A 21,255-nucleotide genomic window follows, 5' to 3' on the forward strand; every position below is an offset into this window, starting at 1 on the left:
ATAACAGCTTGCAGACTAGAGCTAAGGGATCTTAAGCTCCAGAACTTTTATTTCATGAACACTATGTTGTCCCTACTTTTTGTTAATTCATTTCTTCATTCAACAAATATTTATTAAGTGACCACTATGTGCCAGATACTCTGCTGAGCACTGTCTAGTGCCTTCTATTTTTCAAGAAAAAAAATAAGGCAGTCTCTGACCTAAGACCTCACAGTTTAGAGAGGGAGGCATATATGTATTAAGATACTGACAGCAAAATGATAAATACCATAAGAGTGGTATATGCAAAGAGCTATGGGAATGGAGAAGAAGGATGAGTGTGGAGCTTGCAGTGGCACAGAATTCACTTTCTTCATAGGCTTATTTTACAAAATCAATTATTTACCTAAGAATTCCAATTTAAATCTTTGATCTGAAATAAGATCATTTAAAAATTATATGCTTTGATTTTTTTTCTTATAAATGTGAGTCAAAAGCCATCATAGGTTTGGAAATGTATTTTTTCTTGGAGGTTTTTAAGTTTTGAATAGGCTTCTGATATGGATTGAATTGCGTTGCCCCAAAAAGACAGGTTCAAGTCCTCACCCCCAGTACTTGAAAATGTGATCTTATTTGGAAATAAGGACTTCATACAGACAATCAAGTTAAAAAGAGATGATTAGGGTGAGTCTTAATCTAATATGACCGGTGTTTTTATAAAAAAGAGAAATTTGGACACAGGCAGATGCACACAGAGGGAAGACCATATGAAGACACATGGGGAGAAGATGGCCAGGGGACTGCTATGATGCATCTACGGGTCAAGAAACATTAAGAATGACTCCTTAGAATTTTGGATTTCTTTGGCTTCAGAACTCCAGCCTCCAGAGTTATGATAGAGCATATTTTAAGGCACTAAGTTCCTGCTACCTTTTTTAAGGCTTCCCTAGGAAACGAATACAGCTTCCTTGGAGAGTGATCAAAGAGCAGAACTAATTTCTATTCCTAATACCTTGCTGCAAGACTTGGAGAAAAACACTGGCATCTGTGCAACCATTTTTTTTTATGAACCTTGTGGAATCTTGACTTTACATCCAAAACAGTCAGACACTTGCAGAGGATTCTACGAAGGCTGAATGGAGATTTGAGGACACTCATCTATCCCCACCTCCTCCACATAACCATTTGTGTTCCTTCAGTCCTTCAGTAAGTTTTCAATGCTGGCTTCTTAACATTGTCGCACAATTATCGCATGACACAAAAACTATGAACAGCAGACCAAGGCTAATAACACCTCCTCCATCTCTTTGGGATTAGAATATCAGGCTTTTTGCACTGAAATGATTGGGCTTGCAACTTTCCATTGACAAACTCTAATTCGGTGATTGTTATTAAAGAGTAAGCTTATGTTTTAAAAATGATTTTGATGACCATAGCTGCAATAAGGGGTACAGTGCTTTTTAAAACCATGAAACCATGACTGTAGGTGGCATTTGAAAAATACACTCTTTCAGCATAAAAAAAAGTTTATAAAAGTTATTAGGCAGCATCTTTGAGAGTTGTAACTTTACCTAGAAGACTGTCATAATTATTTGAAGACCTAGATATTCACAACTTGCATTAGAAACATCAGCCCTTCTGCAGTTGACTAGTTGTGCATCCGATGCACTTCACTTACCCTCTCTGGGCTACTGTTTCACAGAGCAGGAAACCTGAACAATGATATTTATTTCCTTAAAGGGTGATGAGAAAACAGAAATTTGTGTCAGGGGTGCTTTTGAAATCCAACAAGTTGGAAAAAAAAAAAAACCCTTTTTATACTTTCCAGAGCATCTTCAGGAGACTTGTTTTCAATTGATAAAGAGGAATGACATTCTTCCTGTACTTGAGATTCTTATGAAGACCTGTTGTATATCTAGTCACTGATATAACAAACTCACGGTGGAAAATGTTGGTTACCAATGAAGCTAGAAGCTGCATGAATGGCCTGAGATCTAGAACCTCTGTCCTGAGATACAGCCAGATATTGGGCACAGCAAGTTATAGAGCCAGGAAGTTCAACCCCACATTGCTAAAAGACCAGGTAGTGTCACAGAGTAGAATCAGAATGTCAGTGTTAATGTACTAGTTCATGAACAGGAATACAAAAGCAGATCTGATAATACAATTAGAGAGATTGCTATTGAAGGTCTTCTTGTATATGTTACACAATCACAGGAGATGGTTTTATTAGAAGGTTCTTGAAGGGTAATTGCTTACCTCTCTGATCAAAAGAGAGCATCAAAATCTTGATTTCCATCTTGAGGTAGATTTCATCCTGTCCAGCTATATCTCTACTTTTATTACAGATAATAATATTTAGATAGGTATGTTAACTTGAAGCATTGTACAGAAAACGCTTTGATGAGGATGACTGAGCTCATCTCTATGTTAAGAACTATATACTGTTTATCTCATATATCCAGAGTGAATCACATAAGGTGTTATCAACTGTTCTGATATCAAACTCTGCTTTCTCTTCACTAGCAAATTGGTGACAATGTTTTACTAGTATAAGCAACAATATTCTCTCCCTTTCGTTCTGGTCTGTTCTACAGTCCTTTGTGGGCATTTCAAGCCACTCTTGCTTTCTGCTTTCTGCTATGGGGCACCGTTTCTTATTTCAGTTCTTTTAGAATTAGTCCCTGAAGCTCGTAGGCTTGGAGGGTTGACACCTGGGTCTGCTGGATGCTGCAGCTCTTTGCCTCTTTAACCCGAGTGCACTGAAGTCATGTTCTCTGGGAACAGCTGGAATCTTTCAGTAGAAACACTATTTTCTCTGATCTTAGAGAATTAAAATAGGGCAATGCAAAATCGTTTTCTATAGTATAATTATTTACCTCTGGATGCTGGCCGGTTGACAGTACCACGCCATTCTCTATGCAGTGCTACTGAATTCTCTCCCTATACTCAGATACTTGAGTGTTATAGCTCAATTATGTGTTACATTATAGCTCCAGTACACAATTCCCTTCCTAATGAATCCCCTCTCTTTTCTTTTTTCCCTCACCTTTCTCTTTTTCTGTTATTTCCTTTAACCCTCACTAAGCAGTTAGTACACACTCAACACTGTACTAAGTACTGTACACACAAAGATAAAATAACCATATCTTTTATATCCCCTCCTAGGCTCACAATTTAGTGAAGGAGATAGTTAGGTAGACAGAAAAACTAAATAAGAGTGTGGTAAGTGCAAAATGAGCAGTCTGTAAAAACTACCATGAAGACAATTAATACTGTGTGGGGAATCAGGGACCTTTCACAGAGACGGTGTTATATGTGAACTGAATCTTTATGAGAGAGACAGAAGATGTTAGGTAGACTAAGAACAAAATTATAAGGGTGTATGAGTATGTGGTATGCTAGCCATTGCTCTTTCAGGTCTGAGAGCTACCATTAATCATGGTTATTGCACATGATAGTATATTGTGTGTAGTAGTCATACCTATGCCCTGTCAAAAGCCACCTAAATACCTTCTTTGAGTTTTCTTACCTTCAGGGTACTCATCCCCAATTCTTACATCACTTTCTCATATAATGATTTTATTCCCTCCCTCATTCCTCAAATCCCACGAGTGCACATATGTTCTCATCCTGGCCTCTGTGGAAATGTTCAAGTTTGCCACCAGCCTTTGTCTTAGAATGTGTGTGAAGCCAAGAGAAGACTATTTCCATTCACTAGAACTTCTTCTAAAGTCTTCTAATAGATGTTGATGGATCCTATGCCATCAGCAGGTCAGTGTAATCCATTGTGCCAGAGTAGATGGATAGATGATGGGCTCTTCCTAGACAAAGCTGTGGAAAGCAGAGAGGATTTATCCTGTAAAACTGCTGCATTTTGCTTGCTGCTACAAAAGTCTCTCCAGCTCTCCCTCTCTAAAATGTTTTCAGGTACTTAAGTATATAATGCAGAAAGTGCTACCACCGCTAAGGGTCTCCATAGTTCGTCATAATTATGGCTCTTTAATCAGTTTTTAAAGTTCTTTTTATTCAAAATAGAATATAGCATCTCCTCCCACCTGAAGGGCACAATTAAGTGTCTCCTTTTTAGTCTTGGAAGAAATTCAAGCAGGCATCATTTGGCAACGTGCCTTAGGTCATTATAAACTTTACTACAACAACTAATTCAACGTAGTTCAACAAATATTTGAAGGTCTATTTTATGGATAAGCATTGTGCTAGGCTCTGAGGAAAGGGAGGAATGTAAGAATGAATAAGCCATAGTCCCTGACTGCAAGGAGCTAACAACCCAATGGTAAAAATAGATATTCACACAGCAAACTATATTACAGACACATAAGGAGATTCCTATGGGAAACAAGAAGGCAGAAACATCACTTTTATTTAGTAGATGTGTATAGGCATCAATAAGATTACACCGCTTGAACTGACCGTATCACCAGAAGACCAATACTTACATTGAAACCCCAAGAGCCTGTGGCTATACCTACCTGAAAAAAGGATTTGAGCCCCGACTTCTCCAACTTATTGTGTATCCTTATACAAATTATTCAACCTCTTTATGTCTTAGTTTTGCACTTAGTTTTGCTTTATTTTGTCTCTATGCCTTTAATGTGAAATAATAACATTAATCTCACAGGTCGTTGAAATGATTAAGTAAGATATAGGAAAAAATGCTTTGTCAACTCTAGAGGACTCTACAAGTTTTAGTTGTTATGATTATTTTTGGTTAATCTCTGCGGATGAAATAAGAAACATAATCTTATAGGATACTATAAACAATATATTTAGTTAAAAGGTAGAATTAATTAGAACTACAGTTCTGATCTGGGTCAATGCCTTCCCCATGACTCATCCAATAGAACAATGGTTAAGCCTGGATAGTCCAGTTCCTGGTTGTTTTAGTACTGTGAATTGAATGCAATATTCTGTATTCTTAGGATTTTCATTTTTTCTGAGGTTAGCTGTACTGTTTGGAAGGCAATAGTGTGGAAGGACAAATTATATCTTGGTCCTAGATAAATTTATTTTACATAGCATCTTCCAGCGCTTAACAAAGTGCTACACAGTGACTGTAAACTGAAACACTGTGTTCCTAATTGCTAATTGAGATACCCAGGCTGGTCTCTGTCTACTTCTCATTCCACTGGCTAACTCAGAGCTCTTTTTATTCTCTCCATGATAACCATCAAAAATAAAGACCTTTGACTTTGTTGAATATTTGTGACTCTGAATTGCACACATGTTATTGAAGCTTGCTTCCCTTTCAAAGCAAGGCTATGGTTTTGCTCTGGAGTCTTAATTATCTCCTCTTGCTATAGAACAGATATGTCAGGTAACATTTCATTTCTCCTCACCACCTCTCAGATAAATGAAGAACCAGCATAGCAGAAAGGAATATCAAATTCATTAATGGAATTTGAGGGTCACCAATTGAAATACTGCTTAAATCAGCTGGAGGATGAAGAGGGTGAATTATATGATGCAAGATGACATGCTGACAAGAGTCCTATCTTCATGAAAACGGATGATTCTGTAGGTTTCTGAACAGATGGACATTCATCTTATATTTTCCTGAGGCTATTGGCAAGTGACTCTGGCTGAAAAGTTTAAAACAAAGGTGAAAAATCATTCTAGTTCAGTAAACCTCTGCGTCAACTTTTCCTGATCTCTTCACAGTTTTCTTGCATCTTGGACCATTGAAGATTTGGCATAAGGCAGAAAGGCCTCTGACCTCAGCAAATTGTTTCTACCTGTGGACACTTGGCCTGTGTTTCCTTTCTATAGCTCTAGGCTTTAAGAATGCAAGTGTGTTAGTCCATTCTCATGCTGCTAATAAAGACAGACCCAAGACTGAGTAATTTATAAAGGAAAGAGGTTTAATTGACTCACAGTTCTGCATGGCTGGGGAGGCCTCAGGAAACTTACGATCATGTCCTTCTTCACATGGTGGCAGGAAGGAGAAGTGCTAAGCAAAAGGTGGGAAAGACCCTTATAAAACCATCAGACCTTGTGAGAACTCACTCACTATCACAATAATGGCAGCGTGGGGGTAACAGCCCCATGACCGCCCACTGGGTCTCTCCCATGACACATGGGGATTATGGGAACTACAATTCAAAATGAGATTTTGGTGGGGACACTGAGCCAGACTATATCATTCTGCCTCTGGCCCCTCTCAAATCTCATGTCCTCACATTTCAGAACACAACCTTGCCCTTCCAACGGTCCCCTAAAGTCTTAACTCATTCCAGTATTAACTCAAAAGTCCAAGTCCAAAGTCTCATCTCAGACAAGATGAGCCCCTTCTGCTCATGAGCCTGTAAAATCAAAAGCAAGTTAGTTATTTCCTGGATCAATGGGGGTGCAAGCATTGGGTAAATACACCTGTTCTTAATGGGAGAAATTGGCCAAAATGAAGGGGCTACAGGCCCCATGCAAGTCCAAAATCCAGTAGGACAGTCATTAAACCTTAAAGTTGCAAAATGATCTCCTTTGACTCCATGTCTCACATCCAGGTCACACTGATACAAGAGGGGGGCTCCCTTGGCCTTGGGCAGCTCTGCCCCTGTGGCTTTGCAGGGTACAGCTCCCCTCCTGGATTTTTTCACAGGCTGATGTTGAGTGTCTGCAGCTTTTCCAGGTGCACAATGCAAGCTATTGGTGGATCTACCATTCTGGGGTTTGAAGACCAGTGGCCCTCTTCTCACAGCTCCACTAGGGAGTGCCCCAGTGGGACTCTGTGTGAGGGCTCTGACCCTACAATTCCCTTCTGCACTACCATAGCAGAGGTTCTCCATGAGAGCTCTCTCCCTGCAGCAAACTTTTGCCTGGATACCCAGGCATTTCCTTACGTCCTCTAAAATCCAGGCAGACATTCCCAAACCTCAATTCTTGACATCTGTGTACCTGCAGGCTCAACACCATGTGGAAGCTGCTAAGGCTTGGGGCTTGCACCTTCTGAAGCCATGGACCGAGCTGTACCTTGGCCCCTTTTAGCCATGGCTGGAGTGGCTGGGATGCAAGGCACCAAGTCCCTAGGCTGCACACAACAACAAGGCCCTGGGCCTGGCCCAGGAAACCGTTTTTTCCTCCTAGGCCTCCAGGCCTGTGATGGAAAGGGCTGCCACAAACAGCTCTGACATGCCAGGAGACATTTTCCCCATTGTTTTGGGGAAACTTGTTACTTAGGTAAATTTCTGCAGCAGGCTTGAATTTCTCCACAGAAAATGGTTTTTTCTTTACTATTACATCATCAGGCTGCAAATTTTCCAAACTTTTATGCTCTGTTTCATCTTGAATGCCTTGCCACTTAGAAATATTTTCTGCCAGATACTCTAAATTCTCTCTCTCAAGTTCAAAGTTCCACAGATCTCTAGGGCAGGGGCAAAATGCTGCCAGTCTCCTCGCTCAAGCATAACAAAAGTCACCTTTGCTCCCATTCTCAAAAAGTTCCTCATCTCCATCTGAGACCATCTCTGTCTGGACTTTATTGTCCATATCACTATCAGCATTTTGATCAAAGCCAATCAACAAGTCTCTAGGAAGTTCCAAACTTTTCCACATCTTCCTGTCTTCTGAGCCCTCCAAGTATCTAGGAAGGTCCAAACTTTCTCACATTTTCCTATCATCTTCTGAACCCTCCAAGCTATTCCAACCTCTGCCTGTTACCCAGTTCCAAAGTTGCTTTCACATTTTTGAGTATCTTTATAGCAGCACCCCACTACCTGATACCAATTTACTATATTAGTCTGTTCTCCCACTGCTAATAAAGACACACCCAAGACTGGGTAATTTATAATGGAAAGAGGTTTCATTGACTCACAGTTCCACATGGCTGGTGATATAGTTTGGCTGTGTCCCCATCCAGATCTCATCTTGAATTCCCACATGTTGTGAAAGGGACCTGGTGGGAGGTAATTGAATCATAGGGGCAAGTCTTTCCTGTGCTGTTCTCATGATAGTGAAAGTCTTACGAGATCTGACAGTTTTAAAAATGGGAGTTTTTCTACATGAGCTCTCTATTTTTGCCTGCCACCATCCATGTAAGATGTGACTTGCTCCTCCTTACCTTCCTCCATGATTGTAAGTCTTCCCCAGCCACGTGGAACTGTGAGTTCTCCATTAAACCTCTTTCCTTTGTAAATTGCCCAATCTCAGGTATGTGTTTATCAGCAGAGTAAAAATGGACTAATACAACTGGGGAAGCCTCAGGAAACTTACAATCATGGCAGAAAGGGAAGCAGACACATCCTTCTTCACATGGTGGCAGGAAAAGGAAGTACCAAGGAAAAGAGTGAAAAGCCCCTTATAAAGCCATCGGATCTTGTGAGAACTCACTCGCTATCAGCAGCATGGGGTTAAATGTCCCCTTGATTCAATTACCTTCCACTGGGTCTCTTCCATGATAGGTGGGATTATGGGAACTACAATTCAAGATGATATTTGGGTGGAGACACAGCCTAACCATATCAGAAAATCAGTATTGTGAGAAGTTCCGTCTTTCTGTATTCACCCTCAAGCATACCAGTCAACTGTAGCTTTTTCTCCACCCCAGAAGTGGATAGATAATTCCAGTGCAAAGAGATAATTTGGTGCCCTCCTGTGTCTCGACCTGAGATTCTCTTGACCTCACAACCTCTTTTATGCCTATGGGAAAGGGTGTAATGCAATATATCTTTGGAGGGCTTCTTGGCTGCTTGCATGTAACCCACATTTTTAGGGCAGTAATCCACCATGCCCTCAATATTATGTAATTATCACAGGAGCAAGAGTAAAAAGACAAAGACAGACCTGATCATATTTTATTTGTAGAAAGAGCTAAACATAACAAAAACAAGTATAAAATTTCAGTCCTAGTACCATCCCTTACAACTCTTTGTTCTTAGAAAAGCCATTTATCCTCTTTGGACCTGCAGAGATTTTTTATGGAACAAGAGCCTGGGGCTAGATGATCTCTAAGGGTCTCCTCAGATTCTATCACCCAATGATTCTGAAATACCAGGGAAGGAAAAAAAGTTTCCAGATGACTTTTACACTTCAACACTTGGTAAAATGTCTTTTTAGCATTTTGGCAACTCAATTTGCTTTAAGAATTTAGAAAGAAGTTGCAGTAAAATGCCCACTTAAATCATGCATGGTATATAAGTAAATATGTGTGTAACCTAAATAAAATTTCTCATTGCACCTGCACTTTAGCAAGATGGGATGGCAGCTTGAGAAGTCATCAAGAGAAAGCATTCTAATTTCCTTGTTTGACAAGGATGAAGGACATATAACTCTCTTTTTGCAGTGCTTACTGCTTGACAGTGACCAGTATATTACGAACTAATAAATGAATGGGAAAAAAAAAGTAACATCTGTCTTAACTCTTTTCATGCATACGTAGAGAAAGCAACTATTTTTATGACAATAAAGAACAAGAAAAACATCTACCTATGACTTAAATTACTCTCTTTTTTATTACCCTGACCCCTAACTCAACAGTACAGCCATAGTGAATCTTACCATTAGAGACCTATTCATCCCACTGGGTAGCAGTTGAGTATCCCCAGGGTTCTTCTTTATGTAAGCAGTTGTCTGGGGAAAATAACACCTTATGGCTGGTAGCAGAGGCTAAGTAAAGGATTGCTGAATAAATAAGGGGATATATCAAGTTATTATTGGTCATGAGCACTTTTGCAAGAATCGATTTGGAGAAGAATAGCAGATAAGTCCCAAGGAGAGAGAAACAAAGTGAGAAGAGACTGGCAGAAGCAAGGGTATAGGGGTGTTATTGCTGGTGGTGATAACCCACTAGAACATTAAACTGAATTTGAGGCAAGGAGTTCTGTTTGGAATATTAAAATAAGGACATTAATTAGGCAGGAGAATGTTCTTTGACTTTAGACCTATGCTGCACAATACAGTAGCCATTAATCACATGTGGCTATTGAGCAATTAAAATATGGCTAGCCCAAATTGAGATGTGGCCTTACAAAACACACTAAAGGCTTTTGCAAAAAGACCTAGTGCAAAATAAAAAGATGATTTTAAAGATTAGTGCAAAAAATACATATAAAACTCTCATCATATTTTTATATTGTAATTTTTTAGACCAGAGACAATAGTAGCTTTGAACATGATGTAGCAATGTTGAGAAGTGGTTAGATTCTGAGTATATTTTGAAGTTTCCACCCACAGGGTTTACTGATGGATTGAACGTGGGGTATGAGAGGTAGGAGTCAAGGATGACTCTAAGGGTGCATTTGCCGTTAATTGGGATGAGGGAGTGTGCAGGAGGAGATATGAAGAAAGTCAGGCTTAAAGATGTCAAATGATTCACCCAAGGTCACACTGGTAATTCAGAGAGAAATGGAATTAATTGACCTGTTAGGAAACTCAGAGATCTGCTGGTCTTTCTTATTTTACAGATGAAAAATTTGGAATCTAGTGAAGAGAAGTGACTTGTTCAAAGTCACACAGCACACGAAGAACAGAGCCTCTATGATGAATTTCTTGACAGGTAGGCTAGAAATCCTATATTTTGTTTTTTGGGTTTTTTTTTCTTTTTTTTTGCCACTACATACTTTTTTTTTACTATATCTGTGAAAATTAAAATGAAACCATGTTTAGCTATGTCTCTAGATGCATTAAGGAAAGAAGAATCACTAGTGACACTTTAGGGGTGAGTCTTCAAAACTCTCAGGTAAAGCATATCCTAGAACATTGAATGTTCGTACTAATTAGATAACTAATTAGATAACTAGCTAATTAGTACTAACATTCAATGTCAGCACTAGTTAGTACTAATGTTAGTACTAATACTAATTAATACTAATGTTAGTACTAATTAGATAACTACCCTACTTGAATTTGGAATAAACTATTTCCTCTTTAACATTAATTTAATGTCATGATGACTAATGGTAACTATCCCTTAATGAGAAAAAGTTTTTATCAAGAGTACAAATTTCATCCTTAGCCCAAAGAAATCTCAAGGCTTACGTCAAAGGAAGGGAGACAGATAAAATATAACAGATTATAGAACACAAAAGCCATCCTTTCAATATTTTTCTCTAGAACGAGAGTTCAAGCTCAACGTATTTTAAACTGGTTGTGAGTATTCATCTATTTAAATATGAGACCCAAATATGTGATCATCTTGTCATCTGTTTCCATTGATTCCATCAATATCCATTGATGGAAACAATTTCCATTGATTCCATCAATATCCATTGATATTTTTCATAAAAAATTCAAACTAGCATGGCATGTGGTGATTTTTTTGTAATGGACATTTGGTAGAAGTCAATTATTGCCACAATAATGTAGCATAACAAACCACACCAAAGATTCAGTGGCTTATTCTGTAATGAAGAATTTCACTAGCCTTTGTCCCCAGTTCCTGGGTGGTAGCCTCTAAGTCCTGTGGATTTCCTGAGCCATAGAAGTGTCTTTGTTATTCATGATGGGCCCTGAGAGTTCACTCAGAGGGGAGATTGGCCATGCCAGAAAGACCAACCATATGATTGGATGGTTGAGTTTTGAGCTATATGATAATATCTTGACTTCTTGGGAGAGGAGGCTGACTGTAGATTGAGTGACACAGGGATGATTCAATCACTCATACTTAGGACACAGAAGCTTAAGTGAACTTCCCTGGTTGACAGTATTCTGAGCATTGTTAAACAACGATGTGCCAGAAAGAGAACTCTGGACTCCATGAAGAGAGGACAATGGGGCTTCCATATTTGGGAGCCTCTCGGACCTTGCTCTGTGTCAGTACATTCAGCTAGTTCTGATTTGTATTCTTTTGCTATAAGAAAACTACAATTATAAGTACAGTTCTTTCTTGAGTTTTATGAGTCATTTTAGCAAATTAATGAATCTGAGAGGAAGTGGGAACGTGTGGATTTGTAGCCAGTTGGTCAAAAGTGAGGGTGGCCTGGGGACTCCTAACTTTGTGGCTGGTGTCTGAAGTGAAGGCTGATTTAAAGAGGACTGTGCCCTTCACCTGTGAAGTCTGACCTAACTACAGGTACTTGGTGCCAAAAGTCATTGCACTTACAAATGTAAGTATTTTTATTTAAAGCATATTTAATTAAATTACTTAATGTTATTTACATATTTTAAAATTTTTATTTATTTTAAAATTTATTTTATTTTGATATATTATTTTATTTATATGTATTTTATTTAAAGCACATCTATTTACTCACACATCTGAGGGTCAGCTGGGAAGTTCTGCCTCAGACTGTGAACTGACAGGGCTTGGATCCAGTAGCAGGTCTAATTGATGTGTCTCATTCTGAACTGCAGGCTGGAGGAGCTGTGGCTACCTGGGATATGTTCTCTCCATGGTGATGACAAAAGCAACTACATTAGCACATTAAACTTTTGCTTACATCACATGTAATAACATCCTGTTGACCTAAACAATGTGAACAATTCAAAAATTATTGGGCGGGATATATAGTTGACCCTTGAACAACACAAGTATTAGGGGCACCAACCCCTGCACAATAAAAAAACAAGCAAACAAACAAACATACAACTTTATCTCCTCCAAAACTTAACTACTAATAGTGTACTGTTGACAGGAAGCCTTACCAATAATATAAATAGTCAATTAACATGTATTCTATATATTTTATGTCTTCTATACTGTATTCTTACAATAAAGTAAAATAGGGAATAGAAAATGTATTTAAGAAAATCACAAGGAAGAGAAAATATATTTACTACTTATTAGGTGGAAGTGGATCATCATAAAGGTCTTTATTCTCATCAACTTCACACTGAGTAGGCTGAGGAGAAGAAGGTAGAGGAGGGGGTGTTGATCTTCCTATCTCAGGGGTGGTAGAGGCACAAGAAGTAGAGGGGGTGGAAAGGGAGTCAAGAGAGGCAGGCATACTAGGTATGACTTTAACTGAAAAAAAATCCATATATAGGTAGACCTGTGCAGTTCAAACACATATCGTTCAAGGGCCAACTGTAAACTCAGTCCTACCACGAGGCCATGAAAATGGTGTGGGTATGTAAGTATACTAGTAGGGGAATGACAACTAAGACTTTTATTCAATATTCTGCACATTTACTGAAGAACATTGTACACTCAGCACAAGCCATCTTTAGCGTTGTGTCATCTGACAGTTCTGATCTCTCATGTTTCTGAGAGAAGACACACATGTCTTCTCAGAACTCCTCCACAGTGCTCAGTGTCTCACTTACTGCCCTGGGCAACTCTCCTCTTATTTCAAACATAGATACCCTCATTCAAAAAAAAACAAAATCCTGGAGCTAACTCAGCTTATTATTTTCTTGGATGCAATTTAGTGATCATTTTTTTCTTTTTGTTAACTACCAATTGCTGTCTATGTGACCTCCTGCAAGTACATTCTCATTCCTTGTCTTCCTTGTCTGTGAAATGGATATATATTACCTACCTGATAGAATTGAAATGACATCGCAGTGAGATAGACATTTAAGCCCTTAGAACAATAACTGGAACAGAGTAAGCATTTAATGATAATCCTAGCAATGATACTATGAGGTCAGTATTTTGCAGTTTTGTTTTTCATCCTCATGTTACATAGGATGAAATTGAGGACCAGGGAGTCACACAGTCCATAAGAGGCAGAGATGGAATTTTAACTCAGGTAGTTAGGCACTTACGTCTACCCTCTTACCCTCCGTATAGTATTACACCCATCTTCAGAGCTCAATAAATGGTTGTTGTTGTTGCTCTTGTTTTTATTTGAGCTTGTCTTTTAGATCTTGCCACTGCACCAAGAAACTTATAATAGGTTTTCTTCCAAGCACATTTAATAATATTCATAAAAGCCCTTTAGATAAATGCAGTTTTCCCTCACTTCTTTACATTTATTTATTTCTGTTCCACTTGGTTATAAATGGGGCTTAATGCCTTTTGATGTAAAAACGTACAATACGACAGGAAAAAAACATAAAGAAAATTGGCTTAAACAGGAATTATTTTTTCTATATTGTAATAAATTCATCTAGAGTTTATTTGTAGACCCTCAAAAGGGGAACATGGTATAATGTCATGGAACATACTGTCAATGATATGGCTGCCACAAATAGAGTGGCAAGAAGGAGTAAAACTTTTCTTGTAGTGTTTCTCAACCAAACCTGTGGGCCAAGTGCCAAAGCACAGTATTGTAAAAAGAATTTCATGAGAGGCCAAATCATAGCTGAGGGATGTCAAGCCCAATAACCCAGCACCTTGAAGCACCCAGCAACAACTTTTCTTAAGTTCCAAGTGTAATTACGAAGTACTGTGATTAATATTTTAATAAGATTATTGGAATTGTGCATCCAAATGCATGCTATCATTCCAAATCATCACCTTGGGAGGCTGTGAAGGTGATGCTATGCTAATGATACTACTATGACTCAAAACTCATTTTAAAAATCTGCATTCAGTGCCGGTTTAAGGAATGAAACAAAACTACCAGTCTCACTAGTTTGTAGTTATAAACTGCATCACTCAGTTTTATCACCAGCCCTCCCACCCACCATTCTACACATCCCACCCTTCATAGTACCCAAGGAATGACCAAATATCTTTGGCTGTATCAAAATGTAAAGCACACTAAAAGGAGGTAGATTCATTAAGAATAAAAATGTTATAAATAATACTGTTGGAGTTTCAGGGTGCTAATACATAACATCTGTATCTTCCCTTGCTGAATTAATTAATTAATTTATTTATTTATTTGATTGTTTATTTGTTTTGGGGGGATGGAGTCTCACTCTGTCACCCAGGCTGGAGTGCAGTGGTGCTATCTTGGCTCAGTGCAACCTCCGCCTCCTGGGTTCAAGCAATTCTCCTGCCTCAGCCTCTTGAGTAGCTGGGACTACAGGTGCACACCACCATGCCTGGCTAATTTTTGTATTTTTAGTCTAAATGGGGTTTCACCATCTTGGCCAGGCTGGTATTGAACTCCTGACCTCAAGTGATCCACCCGCCTTGGCCTCTCAAAGTGCTGGGATTACAGGTGTGAGCCACCATGGCTGGCCCCTTCTTGAACCTGGAACCAACGTAGAAATGGATGTTGGAGTTAGATATTTATAGAGCAACTTGCTACATTTACAGTACTAATGCCAACCAAGGTCTGTGGAAATGCAAGCTTGCCAATCCAACAGCCCTAGAATGAGACCAAATGACCTACCAGATCACTGATTGCTGGGATACCAGCAGACTTCTAGGGCAGGGGAAGGCCCCTTACTCATGGTGATCAGACCTGTGTGCACATCCTGGACAATCCAGGGCAGCTGCTCTGCAGTAATCCAGGGAGGAGAGAGAAGAATAGGATGACAGTCCCTAGAGTTTACAGGTTTTTATTAGATTCATTACAGCCAAATGGGAAACATGAACCAATTAAGGGCACCTAACAAACAGGATCTCACTCTTCCTCCCTAAGAGATATTGAAGTGGAGTAGGCAATCCAAATTTATACTGTAGCTAAAATTGCCTCATGGAAACACAGGGCCAAGGAAAAAGAGAATATTCCCAAACTTCTCCACAGGGTCAACTATCTAACCCCAAAGACTCTGAATGCAGAGAGGTTGTAAGCAACAGCTCCAATACTAGAATGAATATACATAATGTCATGGTAACTATTGTTTTGAGATGAAGTGTCGCTCTTGTCCCCCAAGCTGGAGTGCAATGACACGATCTCGGCTCACTGCAAGCTCCACCTCCCGGGTTTAAGTGATTCTCCTGCCTCAGCCTCCCGAGTAGCTGGGATTACAGGCATGTGCCACCACGCCCGGCTATTTTTTGTATTTTTAGTAGAGACGGGGTTTCACCATGTTGGCCAGGCTGGTCTCGAACTCCTGACCTCAGGTGATCCGCCTGCCTCGGCCTCCCAAAGTGCTGGGGTTACAGATGTGAGCCACCGCGCCCAGCCTGTCATGGTAACTATTCTAAAGGGGATAAACTTATCTACCTGAATGCTGTTTAGCATTTTAGTAAAGTATTTGCTACTACAGCTTTGTAGTATCTGTTTAAGAAATTCAGTTCATTGTATACATTTACTGTATATATGACAAAAAGTTTAGTACAAGCCTTGCAAGTTTGGGTTACAGTTGTGCAGGGACTAAAATGATACTCCAGCAGTGAGGGTTTCTGAGTACCCTGAAAAAGTGTCTCATGAGTACTTCCTCAGACCCCTGCTGGGCTAATCACCTTGACTCTAGAATGTGTCAGAGATACATGGGGAGGCTCTCTGGTCTGATAAAATTAATGCTGTCAGGCTTAAAAGATGGAATTATTTATAAATATTCCAAATACAATTATGAAAGCAAAGATGTAAGGAGAGGAAACAAACACGAGAAATTCGGAGCAGATGTACTATTTCTTTTATATGAAGGTTTTTTGATGTATCACAAATGGATAAACGCATGTGATAACCTCAGCAAGTATTTCTCTATAAACATACATTAATAAAAACAAATGTAACTTTTGAATTGGATATTGTTTAATAAATGAATGAATTACATGGAATTTGTGTTCTAAATTTGATGGTGGCAGTTTCAGATAGTTCCTAGTATTGATCAATATTATAGCATTTCTGGGTATTTCAGGACCGGTTCTGCAGTTTACTAATCATCTCCTAATTATTGTCACACCCTTTACCAACTGCTGTTTGCCCCTATTTCTGATGCCGTCATACTCTCTTCATTGAGTCCCACCTATGTGATCTTCTTTCCAGTTCTAATTTAGTCATTTATAGACATGTTTGGTTTTGCAACATTTAGGCATTATAAATCTTACTCAGAAATATGTGCTTCCTTTAAAAAGATTATAATCTAGAAAGGGAGCTAAGCATAAATTGCTTTAACCTAAGCAGAGTAAATGCCGTGGACAAAGAACACAGAATGTCCTATAGGAATTCAGAGACTGAAATGGTTATTTCCATCTGGGAACATCAAGAAACATTTCATGGGAAAAGTGACATTTGAACTGGGTCTTGAATGGGTCAGATCTGAGCATGAAGTAATGCAAAGAAGGAGGCAGAGAGAACAGAAGACACATAAGCTTGGCAACAGAAAATTGTAAGGTGCTCCCTATGATTAAGAAATGATCAGTTTGCCAAGGGATAAAATGAGAGAATTGGAAAGAGAGGGTAGGGTCAGGTGTTGGATGATCTTGAATGCACAATTCATTGAGAACAATCAAGTAGGAGACTGCTATGGGCAGTCCAGATCTGTGGCCCAGGCAGAGCAATCATGCATCAGTAAGAAAGATGCATGTATTACCAAAGACTGAAGATGCAGGGAGGATTAGGAAGCTGTTCCAGATAATATTTTGGGCTTTGACACAGAACTCATTTTCTCCAGTTACAGTTTGGTTTACTGAGTACCTGTTAACACTTAGCACTTCCTCTTTGACTCACTCTTTTGTTAATTTCCTTCAACATAATTCAGATCTTCACTAACATCAATGTAATTAGCTATTGTGTATGTTAAAATACATTCTTCCCCGACATGCATGTATTCATCCAGTCTCCTCTGGTTCTATGAATGACTCCCAGAAAACATGCAACCCATTTATTCTGTTAAAATATGACTTGAGTGAGACCTATGCTCTTATTATTAAAAAAACTTTAGAAGTTACAAAGTTTCCTTCTCAGCATTTTTCCTCATCCTGTGCCCCTTCCTTCTGTCACTGGAACCTGTGACATACACAGGTTTCACAGAATGACAGGTATAGGTCAAAAGGTGTCATTTTTAATCATATTTAATCACGTTTAAAGTATATACACATTCAAGTAATTTTTTCAGTCGTATGAAATGACTTCTGAATGCCTTACTTCCACTCAAAGGATTAAATCATAACCAGAGTGTCCAATTCTAATTTTCTTGAAAGAAAGACTGCCTATTCATCTTCATGTTCCCCGGATCTAGCACAAAGGCCTGGTAAACAGTGGGTACTCCCCAAACACAGGCTGAATGAAAGAATGAATAAATGAATGAATTACTGTTTTTCTGGCAGTACTTTCTAACATTATAAAAATAGCATTCAGTTGGACTGCTTATACTTTGACCTTGGCCATACAATCTTTCCAATTATCTCCATTGCTCTGTTTTTCTCCTTATTATCTTGAACCGTTTGTTCACTCCTTTCCTTTGCTTCTCTGTCTCCCTCAATTTTCCACTTCCCCTTTAAAGAGTGTGATGAATATTAATTATGTTTTAATATACAAAAATAGCACCCTCATTGCCTTTGATTTTTCTTTGACTTGTCCTTACTCTTTCTTTGACTTGTCCTTATTCTTTTGATTTTTCATTATTTTATGTGAAGCTCAGTCAATGAGCCCTCTTTTTTTCTTTTTATCTCGTCACTTCTTCCTTTTGAAACTGCATTTTCTTTTACTTTCCTTTAACTGTTTTTTCTCATTGTCTTCAAATTGTTTATGGTCATATCCCTTACTTTATAAGATAGCATCTAAATGCAAATATTCCCCAGAAAAATCACAGAGTGGCAGAGGAAAGTAATGGTTTGAAATAAACATTGTATATTCAATTGGTTTCCAAATCAGCACCAGCTAAACAAATGCCAAATAGCAGTCCTTAGAGAGACAAGATTAGTATGTTCTGAAATGAGAGGTTATCTTTTCCTCTCTCTCTAACTTCCCCTTCCTCTTTTTCTTTTAAAATAGCATAAAGAATTCTTGCAAACAACAAAGGAGACTTAGCTGAAACTTTTGGCCTCATATCAGAGAGTTCATGTTTGTCTTTAGACAAACAGATAAACAAATGGAATGTGGGAGAGGAAGCATTAATTTGACTTGCAAGCAAATCATTTTATACTAAATAAATGAAGATTTTTTATGCTATCCAGTCTCTTTGAGATGTATGTGCCTTATAAAGATGTTCCTAAAAGATTCAAAGCCATGAAAAGCATCCGTGCACTTTATTAAGGTCTACCTCTGGTTAATTTATGATGGAATCAGCAAAGAAGTCCAGTAGGGCTTTCTACCTGTGAAAAGAACATGGTTTGAAGCCACCAAACAAATCTAACTGTCGTCTTTGTGCTTATTAGCCATGTGGCTTTGGGCAAGATGTGGCCTGTCAGAACTCCAATTTCCTCATATGCAAAATGTGGTAGATTCCAGTTACCTGTATGAAAGTGCAATAAAACATTGCCCATAAGGGCTTGTAAGAGTACCAACAGTTTTTGGAGCTCTAACTTGTAACAATTGCACTATTAAACTATTTCTGAAAATAGTAATAAACATGTAATAACCCTAAATACATACTGTCCCGGAGTATGCAGTGATCTTTCACACATTCTTGCACACGCTACCCTCTTTTCGTAACATGCTCTCTTCCCAGTTTGTCAACTGGGAACAAAGTGAACATTTATTCATTCTTTATAACCTATTTGACACCATCTTTTCAGGAAGTTTGCTCTGCCTTTCCTGAGCATAACTGATTACTTCAGGCATTGAATAATTCAACCAATATTTACCCAACGACTTCTATGTGCCAGGCACTATTCTAGGAGATATGGAAATGATTATAAAAAAAAAAACAGTTAAAAACAAAACCTGCTTTCATTGAGCTTACATTCCACTAGGAGTCAAGGACAGTCATCAAAACAAATAAGTAAAATATACAGAATGAAAAATGCTCATTAGTGCTATAAAGAAAATAAAGCAGAAAGAAGTTACAAGATGCCAGTCTTCGGGATTTGGGCAGTTTCAGTTTAAACAGGCTAATCAACAAAGACATTTCAACAAATGTATGAGAGAGGAGAAAAAATGAATTACTTGGAAACTGGGTGAAAATTGATCCAGGCGGAGAAACAGCACATGCAAAAGCTATGGAGAACCACCTTTTGTTTATTATACCTCTGTACCATATCTATTAATACATTTATTAAAATATTTTGTGATTATTAAATGTTTACAATAAATAGATTTATGTTATATAAATTATACATTTTAAGTTTGCATTTATGTGTCCCAGGCTATAAAGGCAGGAATTGTGTCTCATTCATCTATTAATTGTGCTATGTAGCAGAGTCTAGTCTTGAGCTGGTACTCAAAAATATTTTTTCCATTGAATTTAATTATGATACTAATCTTTCTGGACAAATGCTAATCTTTAGCATTGTCAGTTGCTAAAGTGGTTGGTCAGGTTAGGAAGTCTTAGCAAGGTTTGGTAGTCTGTTGTTGGCTACTGAGCAATAGACACATCCCCTTGGTGTCTTACATTTCCTTTTCTTTTTCTTGCTAAATTGCTTCCTTGGAAGCTACTTTCTGATCAGAAGAAAGGTATTTGGGATGTTGTAGCAGCAATAGGCATTATACTTTATTTCACTGTACTTTGAATATATTGTGTTTTTCACAAATTGATTTATGGCAATCCTGTGTTGAGCAAGTCTATCAGCACCATTTTTCCAAAGCGTGTGCTTCCTTCTTGTATCTTCATATCTTGGTAATTCTCACAATATTTCAAACTTTCTTTTTATTTTATCTTTATGATGATCTATAATCAGTGATCTTTGCTGTTAATATTGTAATAGTTTTGGAGCAACACAAACCACACCCATATATGATAACCAATCTAATTGATAAATGTGTATATTCTGATTGCTACGGTGACCAACCATTTTCCTATCTCTCTTCCTTCGCAGGGGCCTCTTTATTTCCTCAAACATAACGATATTAAAATTAATAACCCTAAAATGGCCTCTAAATGTTCATGTAAAAGGAAGAGTTGCACACCTCTCACTTTCAATCAAAATGATTAGGCTTAGTTAGGAAGGCATGTCAGAACCTGAGATAGGTTGAAAGCTAAGCCTTTGTGTCAAACAGGTAACAAACCTGCATGTTGTGCATGTGTACCCTAGAACTTAAAGTATATATATAAAAAAAGAATACAAAGGAAGGCCAGGCACGGTGGCTCATGCCTATAATCCCAGCACTTTGGGAGGTCGAGGTGGGTGGATCACAAGGTCAGGAGTTTGAGACCAGCCTGGCCAATATGGTGAAACCCTGTCTCTATTAAAAATACAAAAATTAGCTGGGTGTGGTGGCGGGCACCTGTAGTCCCAGCTACTCAGGAAGCTGAGGCAGGAGAATCACTTGAACCCGGGAGGCGCAGGTTGCAGTGAGCTGAGATCACGCCACTGCACTCTAGCCTGGGTGGCAGAGTAAGACTCTGTCTCAAAAAAAAAAGAATACGAAGGAAAAGTTATTGAAGAAAATGGAAAGAGCTACTCCAGTGAATACAAGAATGATAAGAAACCAAAACAAT

General features: G+C 38.5%; 1 long non-coding RNA gene across 2 annotated transcripts in view; it reads left to right on the forward strand.

The window, feature by feature from the left end:
- LOC129464768 (uncharacterized) overlaps positions 1-21,255 on the forward strand; it is a 635,103-nt gene that overhangs the window by 70,896 nt on the left and 542,952 nt on the right. For both annotated transcript variants that reach the window (XR_010116208.1, XR_010116209.1), the window contains exon 2: positions 10,392-10,483. This is a non-coding gene — a long non-coding RNA (uncharacterized lncRNA). The remainder of the gene's footprint in view (positions 1-10,391; positions 10,484-21,255) is intronic.

This window comes from Symphalangus syndactylus, chromosome 16 (genome assembly GCF_028878055.3).
Source record: "Symphalangus syndactylus isolate Jambi chromosome 16, NHGRI_mSymSyn1-v2.1_pri, whole genome shotgun sequence".
NCBI lineage: Eukaryota > Metazoa > Chordata > Mammalia > Primates > Hylobatidae > Symphalangus > Symphalangus syndactylus.